Genomic DNA, 13,252 nt, shown 5'->3' with positions numbered 1-13,252 from the left:
GGGCTATAGTAAATCCTATAAAGGGCCCCTCCATAGAATTGAAGGAGCCACTTTCTCAACACAGTCATCTATCATATCAACGTCCGCAGCTTGGACTTCATTGGGTGAATGATGGGAAGCATGGAATACATTCAATCGGAGCTACATGTTGCCAAAGGACACGTCCATAGTCCTAGTCTTACATTGAATGCAGGAATTAGCTATAGCTTATAGTTGTCATCCTATGAGAATAGGGATCGAGTCCTTGGTTGTTTTTGAAGATTCCATATCCAAGACTATGAAGTCAACAGGATAATAAAACTCCTTGACTTTGACCAAGACGTCCTTTATCACACCCTGGGCCTTTTTACTAATCGGTCAACGAAACTCAAGGTGACTTGGGTGGGCTTCAGCTCTCCTAAATTGAATTTCTTATAGATCGAGTATGGAATTTGGTTCACACTCACCCCCAAATCTAAAAGAGCCTTATCAATGGTGTAATCGCCAATTACACACGAGATGGTTGACGCACTAGGGGTTTTTAGTTTTGGAGGAAAGTGTTCTAATAGAATTGAGTTCACGTGCTCGGTTAGCCTTACTTGTTTGTTCATGTGCACCCTAAAATTTTTCTTCTGCGTACACAAGTTTTTGAGGAACTTGGCATATGCAGGAATTGGCTTGATAGCATCTAAGATAGGAATATTGACCTTAACTTGTCGAAATATGTCCATGATGAAATCAGTGGTGGCCTCCTTCATAGATTTAGAGGGTGCATAAAGAGTTGCAAGGAATGACACTGCAGGGACATAATGGGGAAGTGCTCCATCCTTGGAGAGGGTAAATGTCTCGGTATCAACTACCAAATTAGGAGAAAGGGGATCACATGGTTCATCTTCAGGCTCTTCCATCATCTTCTTCCTACCCTTTTCTGGCTCTAACTTCTCCCCAACCCTATTGTTCACCTCTTTACCACTCTGAAGAATGGTTACAACCTGGGCTTGCTCATTATATGATGAGGTTCCAACAGCCGGTTCACATTTTACCTCATATTGGCCCTTAAGGATCACTAGAGGCTGACTTGGTAATTTACCCTCATCTCACCTACTCAAAGAGATAGCTAGTTGGCCCATAGTGGCTTCTAGCTTGGCAATATACTGGGAGTGAGAATGAAGTAATTTTCGATCTATTTTTTGATTAGCCTCAATGCCATTAAGGGCTTTCAACACCGTCTCCTGAAAAGAAACATATTTGGGTTGAGGAGGAGATAGTTATTGAAATGATGAAGATCTGGGGGCAGACATAGGAGGATTTTGGGCATTTTGGTATGAGCGAGGAGGTTGAGCAGTGGGTGATTGTTGAGGTCTTTGAGCTTGGAAACCCAAAGCTGGCCTCCAAGAAAAGTTAGGATACTTATTCCACCCAGGATTGTATCTATTCGAATAGGGGTCATTGGACAACCTATCGTACCAATTATGGGTAGCCTTAACTTCCTCTTACACAAAATCAGGAGGGGGAGGCACATGTGGGCAATTATAATTTGTGTGTGAAGGATCAAAACAAGGGGTACACACCATTGCACACACCACAGGCTATGGTTGCGTTCCTAAGGACAAGAACTGATTTAACTTTTAACTATGGTGTGCAGTGTGGGCACAAGGTCATGGCCCGCAGCTAACTCATAGACTCCCTTAGGTTTGGAAGAGGAAGGTCAGGACAGTATACGAGCAGCATAAGCATGCTGTTAAGAATTGTCAATGAGGTTCTCAAAGACAACCCAAGCCTCATTCTCATGCTTGGTGAGGAAAGTACCTCCACTGGATGCATCTACCATGGACCTATCCCACGTAATTAATCCTTCACAGAAGGTCTGAAGCAATTGCCACTTAGGGACTTGGTGATGTGGGCAATTGCGCAAGAGGTCACTAAAGCGCTCCCATGTCTCGAAAAACAGTTCCCTATCCAATTGTAAGAAACTGGTGATGGCTTTCCTCAACTGGCTAGTTTTCCAAATTGGGAAGTACTTTTTTAAGAACTCATGTTGTATGGTGGCCTAATTTGTCACCGAGTTCAACTTTAAGGAATTCAGCCAATATTTGGTCTTGTCCTTCAGAGAGAACGGTAATAGCCTCAATTGGAATGCGTCATCACCAAAATTATGTATGCGCATGGTGGAAAAAATTTTGAGGAATTCATCTAGGTGCTTGTAAGGATTTTCATTCAAATTCCCATAGAAATTGGGAAGCATCAAGCTGATGGAAGTCTTATCTCAAATTGCACCAACTCAACATCTGAGAACTGGATGTTAGATGGCGAAGTGTATGTATTGGGCGTGAAGTAGTCTCTAAGGGGTCGAAATGGTTGCTCCTCCACCACAAGTTGGCGAGGAGCCTGAGGTTCCAAAATTTGAAAGGCAGGAACCGAATTATGTTCAGTCATGACTTTAGGTTCAGATGACTTGACTAACTTGGGACTAGAGGTAGATTTCCTAATGGACCTATGGGATCTCTCAATCTCAGGATCTATAGGTGCTAAATCAAGATCCAATAAGCAAAAATCCAGCATAGACACATGTAGCACACAATTAAGACTACAGAATATAAAACAAAAAGATAAATTAAAAGAAAAAAAAAATAAAAACAAAGTATAATACTCTAAACTAAAAATTGGCTTACAACCATAACACAGTCCTCGACAATGGTACTAAAATTTGGTAGGCTCTCCAAGGCTTGGGTCCTTAACTACCAAAGATAACATTTATAAACCTAACTACTCCCAAGCTTATTAGAACATTGAGTAAGTCGGATGTCGATTCTCAGGCACTGGTGTGCAGTTATTAACCACTTCTAGCCTAATTTACTACACTTTGTGTAAAAAGGAAAAAAGGAGAGATTTTGATTGGGTTTTTCTAACAACTACTAAAATTAGTAAATCTATATTAACACTCCTCCAAAAAAGCAGATCTCAAAGAATAAAGCATGCCTAGACTGTCGTGCACACTAGCTACGTCCGGTCAGTTACCGTCTTAGACTAACAGCTAAGTGACCCATTTAATGGCATAGAGTAGCAAAGGTGCACCAATCGTCCAAAGTACGATCGAGAACTAGCATATACTCTATCACAACGACCACGAGATCACCCCGTACATGAACTATAGCCTAATCCATATAGGTGATTGAATCCCTAGCTAGGCTATCCTTTACCCTAAGGTATCATTACACTCAAAGATGTAAACTTGCATTGTATTGAAATGAAAGAAATAAAGAAAGCATCTAAAGGGAAGTAGTAAAAGAAAGCATGTAAAGATCATTTAATTGCAACTCGAACGTTTGTCACTAACAATCAGGAATGCAATCAAAAGACCATCTATCTATGCAGCAGCACAAGGAACTTGCATGTTTTCACAAGCCTTCGAAGAATCCTTGCACGAACTAGTATAGAAATTGAAAGGAAAAGCGGTAAATCCTACTCTACGTGACTCTCAATGGCTTCTTAGGCCTATCACTAACCTAAAAGAGGCCAAAGAGGAACTTCCAAGAACATAAACGAAGCTATTATCTATACCTAATATGGTTTACAAGGTTTAAAATTCAAAATAAGAAAGTTCTACAAAACTCTCGCAAAGCTGTTCGCACCTGTCGACCATGTCGCACCTCTATTCTCCCCTAGTCGTGCCTTGGTTGAGGCACCTGGGAAATCAAGAATTCAAATTTAGGTCTTTTTGACCTAGTTGCACCATTGGGTCATGTTGGTCGAGATGATGGTTGAGACTTGCAGGATCTCTATCTTAAGGAAAGTTGAGGATCTTGACTTGGTTGCCTTTCATGGTCTCCCTGGTCAAGTTGTTGGTCGAGACTCTAACTATCTTTGGCTTAGCCAACTTTAGTATCTTGACCTAATCGCCCTTGAGGGTCACTTGATCGAACACTTGGTCCAAGCTTGTAGCAATTTACTTTTAGTTTTGAACCATGGAGTCTGTAGCTTGTGACCTGGTTACCTCTTGTGTTGATGGTCACACCATATGGTCGAACAAGGCTTCTTTCCTTTGATACATTGATGCTCTAGGGGCTTGGTTGAACATCTTATTTGAGCTTTGCACTTCCCAAATACTCCCTTGGCTTCTCATATTACTTAACTCCTCAGTTTTAACCTGTTTTTCTTAAAACATGAACAAACCTTGTATAACTTTGAACTATGATAACAAAAGGTATTTACAAGATAAATGAAGACAAAACAAAGGTAAATGAGGGCCTAAAATAGTGCATTTTGGGGACTCATCAAGTATATTACAAGGGATAAGGAAAAAGTAAAGAAGGAACAAATTAAAAAGAAATGAGAGTGAAGAAAGTAAGGAAGGAACAAATTAAAGAGAAATGAGAGTGAAGTAGTGAGAGAGAGGGATAAAAGGTACTAGGGCTTGTTCCAATATTGAGTTATTGTTTGACATACTAAATTTGGTTGAATTGTTGAGAATCCTTTAAAACTAAAACTAAACATATACTTATGTTCCTCCTCCACGACCTAAATTATACTCAAAACATAACTATGATTACAAGTCGTAAATTCAAATACTAAAGGTTTAATCATAAATTGAGATCACTTCTAAGTATTAATGGTCCATTTATTATAATTAACTCTCACATGTCAAGTTTGATGATTACTTGCCTTGTTGACTAATAATTGGACAACTTTTGCTTGATGGCTAGGTGACCTCTACCACTCATCCTCTACAAAAAAATTGTTCATATTGTCTAGTAATTGAACAACCTTCCTAATAGTTGACCAATCTTCCTTATGATTTCCAGAATGGTTTGGCGATGAATGTTTCACCCTACATATATAGGGAACTGTCATATGTCTGAGTAATAATCATCGTATGCCTCACATAGGTGACCTCTCATTTTAGTTCTTAAGGCGATGTCATAGTAAGTGATTTCCCTTATTTTTAACGTGCCTTGTCGATGTAATAATCAAACTACCAGTACCATAATCCAAGAGGTACATAAAGATAGCACAAACACATACACACAAAACCTACATTTGAATTTGAAGATCAAGGTAACAAGAGTTTTATATGGACACCATTAATGTCTAATAATTAGGAAAATAATATTTATCTTTAAGTTAGCAAAAGAGAACAAATCAAAGTCCCAAAAGGTAAAAAAAAACAAACAACCATTTGCGTGCATGACTATTAAAATTGCAATTAAAAAAACAGATAATGATACTAATTTGAATCAAATATTGGGCATTAAACATGTACATTACATGTACAACATATGCAGCTACATCTTACATAAAATGCTCAAATATTATTTTTAGAAAGAAAAAAAAACATAGAAAAGAAAGTAGGATTAAGAATCTTGAGAGAGACTTCTGATAGTGTAGTTGAGTAAAAAATGAGAAACATGGAGTAAAATTTTGGAAAATGTTTATTAATTAATAAGGAACCCTTTTACGTCAGTTAAAAGCAAAGAGCTTTGTTCATATATATATATGAAGTTGTTGTTTTTACTTAAGCAAATAAAGTTTTTACTTAAGATACATCATGTTCGTCAATGACTTGAACATGCACCGGCTTTTTAGTTAAGCCAAACTATTGTCAACGATTTCTTATCCATGACGTCATACATCACTTCATCGGCTAGACAATGTCGGATAGTGGACATAGCTTTTGCTTCCAACTCCTTCCAACTCGTGTGTCATCCCTGCCTTTCAGCTTCTTTTCGTATAAAGCCTTCACCATACCATGCTGCACTAGAAAATCCTTAACACTCTTATACCAAAGTCTGAAATTTACCGTTCCATCAAATTTGTTAATATCGAACTTCACTAAGGAGATCCCAACTATTGCAACCAATAGCTTTGATAACAATTGTTGATGCGAGTGCATACCAAAAACAATACAATTGATTTGAAACAAACAATGCAATCACTCAATGATGAACAATACGGAATAAGCAATCACTCACAAAGAGAATCAAATGAAAGCAATAATCAAAGATACAAGATTTACATGGTTCGGGAAAGTACTTACGTCCACAAGAGCAGCAACTTAATTTTCACTATCACAATAATGTCAAGGTTACAACTAGGGTTACAAATTATGATTATATACAAACCCTAAGCATATAGGAACCTTAGAACATATCTAAATAATCCCTGTGGCAATCCTCAAAGGAAAATCCTCCAATCCCCTTAATCTACTGATCTTCTGTTGTGTTTTGTGGCTCATTTATTTGAGTGGTGGAAATACACAAAGGGAAAAAAGCATGTTTGAATCAGCACTGGGGGAAATCATCGACGATTTCTCTGAACTTTTAGAGAGTTTGCTCTCGGTATTTGAAACCATCGATGGTTTTAGGAAAACCATCGATGGTTTGGCTCGGTACAACTTGCTTAAATTTTGAATTTTGAATTGTTTGGACATTATTTTTGTTGGGTTTTGGGGAAAACTTTCAAGAAGGCTTATATATACATAGAATACATTGTATATTGTGTGCCTTGGTGTGCCTTTGTGTGCCAAGGGTGCGATGGTTGATTGAGAGCGTTCTTGAGAGGATTTATGTATTGTTCAAGTAATTTGGACAACGTGATAATGACTTCTTGTAGTTTGCTCTCGTAAATGTAGGCTTTGTCGAACCACATAATTCCTGGTGTCATTGCTCTTATTATTACTTTGTTTATTTGCTATGGTCGTGGAAGTATTTTGTATTCACCATTTAGATTATTGCTTTGTTTTTGTTTGATCCTTTATACAAATTGTTATTCTGTTGTGCATTGTTTGAGGGTTTTGTCACAAAAATTGGTATCAGAGCAGTGTTGTAATGGCCTATGCATTTTCATCTACAAAGTTTGACGTTGTTAAAATTGATGGAACCGAAAACTTCGGTTTGTGGCAAAGAAGAGTGATGGATCTTTTGGTGTAGCAAGGCATGGTGAAGGTTTTATATAGAATTCAACTAGATAGCATGGATGCAGCGACTTGGAATGAATTGGGGTCAATGGAAGTATCAACCATTTGAATTTGTTTGGCTAGTGTCACGTCATGGATGAGGATTCTCTGACATTAGTTTGGTGAAAACTGGAATGCTGATATATGTTAAGGGTTCATCAAAATCTGCAAGTGTAGTGGAGGAAGATTCAGAATGTAGTGATGGAGATATGCTATGTGTTTCATCGGGTTTAGAGTGCCTCACGAGTGAGTCTTGGATCCTAGATATCAGATGCTTTTATCCTAGAAAATGGTTTGACACCTTTAGGTCAGTTAATGCTGGTTGTATTTTGATGGGAAATGATATTTCATGCAAAATACTTGGTATTGGAAATATCAAAATTAAAATGTATGATGGTGCTGTAAGAACAATATGTGATGTAAAGCATGTACCGTGTCTAAGCAAGAATGTCATTTCATTGGGTACTTTAGATTGTAACAGAAATAGTTACAAGTTTGAAGGTAGAGAAATGAAAGTGCACATGTGAAGGTGACTTGATAGTAATGAAAGGAGAAAAGGTAGTGGGAAATATCTATGCACTCCAGGTTGTTACGGCTGTGGCTGGAGCTGCAGCTATAGAATCTAAGTCAGATATTCTATGGCATATGCGGTTAAGGTATATGGATGACTACATGTATCCAGATGTTGGAGGATTGGTGAGAATAGCATTATGAGGTAGACATATGTTTTTCGTGGGTTTAACATGAAAGGTCATGGTTCATCTTATGTGGCATAAGCTTGATGTATTTCTCGGGTTTAACTTGTGGTTAAGGTGGAGAATGAGACCACGAAGGGGATCCTCAAGTCAGACATTGGGACTGAGTAGGCTGATTTTGTTCAAAAAGTTTTGTGAGTGGGGTAGGTTATATGCAAGGCTTGCAAGATACTTCTTAGTGAAGTCAATGAGTATGGTGTGTTTCTTGTGTGACCGATCGCCAAAGGTATCGCTAGATGGGAGAGTTGCAGATGAATTATGGGCAGGTTTTGTAGTAGATTACTCAGTTGTGAGTGGATGTCCACTGCGGAACTAGTTTGAGTTGGAGGATCTAGGCTTGGTGTTATATTCAGACATTACATCTTTTTGGGGTATAAGAAAGGTGGGTGCAAGATGGGTGATCCTATGGCAACAAAAGGGGTGATCGAGGACATGACTTTTGGTGATAAAGTCATGGCGCAACGTACTCACGTAAATGAAGAGAAACAAATGCCAGAAAATTGTGGCAACAACAATCATGTCATTCAAATGGAGTTAGAGACTCAGGGTATAAATGCAGGGAGTTCTATCTCATGTCAATAGTATCACAGTATGAATAGGCATGTGTTGCAGGTGGAGCAATAGATTCAGGGCAAAGATGATAGTGGTCATATTATAGGGAGCTTCAGCTCGAAAGACCTACAGGACCATGGTGGGCCTATGTGCACTATCAAACCACCACGTGCGTATAAATTTGGAATTCTAAAGTGTTATGCATTTATTACTTCCAGCAGCAAGGTTCCTACTTTTTTCAAATTGCAATGCATGGCAAAGATTAAAATAGGTGGATGAGTGTTATAGTGGAGGAAATGAAAGTATTGTATATGTACTAGGTGTGTAAGTTAGTGAGGCTTTTTGTTGGGAAGAGGATGATAGGATGCAATTGAGTGATGTATCTGTAATGTGTGAATGACATATTGTTGGCTAGAAATGCTTTAACTGATGCTAATCAGTTGGGAACTATGTTAAAAGGTTTTGACATGAATGTGTTGGGTACAATCAAGATGAGTCTTCGTTTGCTGATTCGCATGGACAAAGGTGCAGGGAGATTGATGTTATCTTTAAGTGACTTTGTGGGCAGGGTTACAAGGAGATTGGTTTTATCTCAGGGTAGCTTTGTGGACGGAACTGCAGGCAGACTTCGTTTGCCGTCTTAGGGGGGTTCTATGGAGAATTGATGTGAAATTTCTACCGTTCGGTACTCAAGGACAAGCTCTGATGTTCGGGATATGTCAAAGGTCCCCTATGATTGTGCAATGGGGTGTTTCAGCATGCAACATAGTGAACCCTCAGTTGTTAGTTTTGTTGAAGGCTACGCAGAGGGCTTTGGTGACATAAGGCTTGCAGTAGCTTTTGTGTTTACTGTTGTGGGAAGGTCTTGTTGGAAACCTATGGTGAAGTATTTGGGTGTTGCATCTACAACTGTATCGAGGTTGATGGTTGAAGATGAATTTGCCATCGGTAAGTTCAATCAGTGTTGCTTGGACTTGGCGTTTGTGTCAAAATGCTAGACGGGAGACGGTCCCATCCTAATGTTCCAAAGTTCAAGTTAGAGCAACGTGTTCATGTTTTTCGGTTTCTCCTAAGGGCTAGAAATTTGCTAAAGTGGAAATTGTTGTGTTTCTTGGCTCATTTATTTGAGTGGAGGAAATACACAAAGGAAGAAAAGCATGGTTGAATCAACACTGGGGGAATATGTCGATGTTTTGTCTGAACTTTTAAAAAGTTTGCTCTCAGTATCTGAAACCATCGATGGTTTGGCTCGGTACATCCTGCTCATATTTTGAATTTTGAATTGTTTGGAAGTTAATTTGTAGGGTTTGAGGGGGAAACTTCCGAGAAGGCTTATATATACATTGAATACGTTGTATATTGTGTGCCTCGTGTTCCTTGGTGTGCCTATGTGCCTTTTGTGTGGCAAGGGTGCCAATGGTTGATTGAGAGTGTTCTTGAGAGGATTCATGTATTGTTCATGTAATTTGGACAAGGTAATAGTGAATTCCTATTATTTGCTCCCGTGGATGTAAGCTTTGTCGAACACGTAATTCGTGGTGTCACTACTCTTATTATTACTTTGTTTATTTTCTATGATTATGGAAGTATTTTGTATTTACCATTTAGATTGTTGCATTGTTTTTGTTTGATCCTTTACACAAATTGTTATTCCGTTGTGTATTGTTTGAGGGTTTTTTGACAACATCTCCAAATTCAAATATCAAAACTTGTGTCGAACGAAATCGTTGGCGATTTTAGCCAAACTGTTGACTAGAAGTAGATTACAAGGGATAAGGAAAAAGTAAAGAAGGAACAAATTAAAGAGAAAGGAGGATGGGGTAGAGAGAGAGAAAGAGGGATAAAAGGTGTTAGGACCTATTCCAGTATTGAGTTATTGTTTGACATACTAAATTTGGTTGAATTGTTGTGAATCCTTTAAAACTAAAACGAATCATATATTTATACCCCCCGCCCCCACAACCTAAATTATACTCAAAACGCAACTATGATTACAAGTCATAAATTCAAATATTAAAGGTTTAATCATAAACTAGAATCACTTCTAAGTATTAATGGTCCAATTATTATAATTAACTCTCACATGGCAAGTTCGATGATAACTTGCCTTGGTGACTAATAATTGGACGATTTTTTCTTGACGACTAGGTGACCTCCACCACCCATCCTCGACAACAAATTGTTCATATTGTCAAGTAACTAAACAACTCCCTAATAGTTGACCAATCTTCCTTACGATTTCTTGAATGGTTTTGCGATGAATGGTTCACCCTACATAGGTGAATAGTTCTTAAGGCGATATCACAGTGAATAGTCCGAGAAACAATCATCATATGCCTTCCATAGGTGACCTCTCATTTTAGTTCTTAAGGCGATATCACAGTAAGTGATTCCCCTTATTTATAACATGCCTTACCGATGTAATAATCAAACTACCATTGCCATATTCCAAAACGTACATAAAGATAGCACAAACATATACCTACAAGACTTATGTTTGAATTTGAAGATCAGGGTAACAAGAGTGTTTTATGTGGACACCATTAGTGTCTAATACTTAGGAAAATAATATTTATCTTTAAGTTTGCAAAAGAGAACAAATCAAAGTCCCAAAAAGGAAAAACCAAACAACCATTTGCGTGCATGACTATTAAAATGGTAATTAAAAAAACAGATAACGATGCTAATCTGAATCAAATGGACATTAAGACTGTACACTACATGGCAAGATTAAGAACCTTGAGAGAGACTTCCGACAGCGCAGCTGAGTAGAAAACGAGAAACATGGAGTAAAAGAGGAACCCTTTTACGTCAGTCAAAAGCAAAGAGCTTTGTTCATATAAATATATATATATATATATATTTATGAAGTTGCTGAGGGATACTGTTGCAGTGAGTGATAAGGTTGACGCTGCACATTCTTTTGTCTCTTCATGCAGAACATGTTTGCTCTTTAATTGTTGCTCTCAGACTTTAATTTCCAAACTTTGCTCTCCCTCTGGCGAAGCCTTGCTGCTTCATTATATTTATTTCAGTGATGATGACTGATTACCTAACCGTGCTGCGACGATTCCAATCACGCAAGCTAATGATTTCATTCCGCACATTGGATTTGCCAATAAAAGGGTTAAATTGATTCAATTCGTGTTCTCTAAACTCAAAAAGTAATCCGCTTCTTTCTCTCTTCCTCTTCCGATCTCTCTAAATCTATTAGAAGTTACATGCATTGGCTACAAAACCTGATGTTCATCTGGATCTTATTATATATTTCATTCCACTACCTCTTAAAATTAAAAACTAAAACTTTGTACATATGTGTGTATATATATAAAGTCCGAACTATAACAATTAAAATAAAAAAAAAATAGCATTATGAGAACTGCAATACTATATACTATTTTAGTTATTATAACTTCTTTTCCTCTAAAATATAATCCATTTCGACATTAAAATAAAGAAATTTTTCAGGTTTTAGAGAGAAGCATTCCTAGGATAAATCGGAAAGTTATTTTTCCATTCTTTTAATAAGATTGAATTCAATCTCAAAATATATATGACTATTCATGACTTTTTTTTTTTTTTTTTCCTTTTCTTTAGAAAAGAAACAAGATATGGGCATGAGTTTTTTTTTTTTTTTTTCCCTAGTTTTTATGCTTGCAAAATATTGGGAGAAACAATACTCAAATTCCTTCTTTGTGTGTATCTATAGGAAACTATAAAATAGAGCAATATATATGCAGAAAATATATATTCAAATACCACAAACATAAGACACATGATATTTGCGTCGAAAACGTTCTCGGTGTGAGAAAAGAAAAACTACCGGACCGTAGTCCACTCAAACAATTCAACTACCAACAATTACAAGAATACATGAGTTTTCTCTAATCTCAACTAGACACATACAATTAGCAATTATTTTCAAGAAATAGAATTCATTCGCTTAAATCAACTTCTACAAGAATTTAAAAAAGATCTCACCAAAGCAAAGACTACTGTCCACGAGCTGAAAAATAACACTAAATGCTCAGAATCCAATATACACTGTTCATAATGAAGATTCAAGCGTCATGTACGTCCTCTTAAAAAAAATCAATTCAATTGGACCACAATTGCTCATTGATCGGAGCAGTTGATCAAAACTGAACAGCTCTCTCTCTATGTGGCGGTGACTCTCTATTCTTTTCTTTGTTATTTTCTAATTGTTCACCACACTTTGCATCAGCAAATGATAGCGTTATTAACCCTATTCTCTCAAATAGGCCTCTCCACACATGAGCCCGTATTAACATGAATTGGCTAGCTAGCTTGTCAAAGGACAAACTTAGTCAGTCAATACTAGCTTATATGCAAAAATTAAGCACCCTCAGTCTATACATCTACCTAAACAGAGAGCTAAACGTTTTTTTTATTATACTAATATGCATTATAGAAACTTAGTCAAGTCTAATGTTCCTTAAATGACATGTGAATTGCAGTTTAAAGGCTGAACTTTTCTCCAAACCTCCTCTTAATAGAAAAAGATTTTATTAAGCTTTTTTTTAAATAAAAAAAAATATTAAGTTAATGTTTTGGAGCATGAATTTTAAATTTTAATTGGATTTGAATTTGTACAATTTTGAATAAAATGTAAATTCAAAATTATATTTAATTTTATCAAAATCTACCTAAATCTAAATTCAAAACATCAAATACATTCTCCCAAACGCATCATAAGAAAGCATAAACGAAATCTAGATAAAACAAGCTATATGCATCGATGAGATTAGGCCACTTGAGGAGATTCGTAATCACAAATGAAGGATTCCCAATAAATGTTTTACCTAAATGTCAGTAAAAGTTCTTAGCTACCACACGTTCAATTTTTGTTATTGTTGGATGACACATGGTCTCCAATAGCCAACCTCCAGCTATTTATTCTTTGCAATTAAGGAAAATACTATTTGAGGTAGAAGAATATTTCTCCCATCAATCTATTTCAAGTATCCGTTTAATTAAGGAATAATATTTGAGT

At 37.0% G+C, this 13,252-nt stretch overlaps 1 non-coding gene across 1 annotated transcript; it reads left to right on the top strand.

The window, feature by feature from the left end:
- Positions 1-1,868: 1,868 nt before the first annotated feature.
- LOC131161141 (small nucleolar RNA R71) lies at positions 1,869-1,974 on the top strand. The gene has a single exon (XR_009138298.1). It is a non-coding gene; the product is annotated as a small nucleolar RNA R71 (small nucleolar RNA).
- The last annotated feature ends 11,278 nt before the right edge of the window (positions 1,975-13,252 follow it).

This window comes from Malania oleifera, chromosome 7 (genome assembly GCF_029873635.1).
Source record: "Malania oleifera isolate guangnan ecotype guangnan chromosome 7, ASM2987363v1, whole genome shotgun sequence".
Classification (NCBI taxonomy): Eukaryota; Viridiplantae; Streptophyta; class Magnoliopsida; order Santalales; family Ximeniaceae; genus Malania; species Malania oleifera.
This window is presented reverse-complemented; position numbering and strand designations above follow the sequence as displayed.